Source organism: Chiloscyllium plagiosum, unplaced genomic scaffold (genome assembly GCF_037043375.1).
Source record: "Chiloscyllium plagiosum isolate Xiang-an unplaced genomic scaffold, Cpla_swu_hap1 HiC_scaffold_17, whole genome shotgun sequence".
In the NCBI taxonomy this organism is placed as follows: Eukaryota; Metazoa; Chordata; class Chondrichthyes; order Orectolobiformes; family Hemiscylliidae; genus Chiloscyllium; species Chiloscyllium plagiosum.
Window position 1 is genome coordinate 53,723,263 of NW_028270155.1, and position 1,297 is coordinate 53,724,559.

A 1,297-nucleotide genomic window follows, 5' to 3' on the forward strand; every position below is an offset into this window, starting at 1 on the left:
ACCTCCATTTGGTGGATATTGTGAGTTTGCTGGTGTTGAAAATGAAATTGGGCCTTAACTCCCTGAATTCAGAGGAAGCGTTTTCTTTTGATGGAAAGCTTTGGCGGTCCCGTGATAAGACCCGTTACACTTCCAACGTGATCACTCCAGCCACATTACAGGACCTGTGAAACAATGTCACATCTTTAAGTCAGACTTGCATCTTTTTTCCCGAAGGCGGATTCTTTGTAAGCTTACTCCTTCTTGATAGTGAATCCAGGGATAAAACTGAACAATCTCTAACGAAAAAGAATGAGCGATTGGTTATAAATATGCGTTTGTCACAATAACAGCTGCAAGTCAGTAGCTTTGCAGAATTAGCTTTGGTTAACAACATTTAATAATAAATATTATAGAGCTGTCTCTTGGAGATGTTATCGAAATTTTAAAAAGTAGTTTGTAATATTGTATCTTCAAAATTCTAGATATGCACTCACGCCTAATTACCTTAGCCTCGAACTAACCTATTACGTCCAACATTACATGTTTCTCGAAATAAAATATCTGATACTTTCTCCAACCATGACGCTTGGTTCATTGAAATTTTTTTTCTTACGTTTTCGTTACAATAAATGTATATGGGCGTTTCGTACTTTATGGTTTTGAGGTTGAATTGGAATTACAGCAAGAAGTTTGGTCAGTGTTGTGCTCAATCTAACAGTTTCCATTGACTGCAGGAGGCTAGTATTCTTTTGGAGTGAAATCCGTGAGAAGGATTCACTTCCGCATAGTGTGCGCTGACCACGTGCTCCGGCCTCTGCCTGGCTCTGTCTGTTAAACAATAACCAGGTCCATTTGCCATTCCCCGCAGACAAACACACAACGGACTTGCTACTGTAAACACGGATGGAAGGGCAGGAGTCCAGCCTCCAGTAGAAACCCACTTCGAGGCTCGTTAGAAACTAGCAGAAGCAAGACTGCACCAGCAACTATCATGTTAGAGAGGTGCACCTGCGAACACTTAAATTAGCAGCTCTCAAGCACTCGGCAGGTTTGTTTGTTTTAAAGAATTTGATTGCAACCGCCCAGGTCACCATGGGATTTCCCATAGAAACGGCGCCACGCCTTCAGAGCAAGTCTGTGTACAGTAGCTGTTGTAACAGAGCTCAATGTGTGAACCTTATAGTATGAACCATCAGTAAACTAGGCTTGAAATATCCATTACATTGGTTTATTGACATTTTACAATTTCTAACTCCTGGTAAGAACGGAACTTGTGTTTGCTAAGGATTCCTAATTCATTCTTTTGAGATAAAAG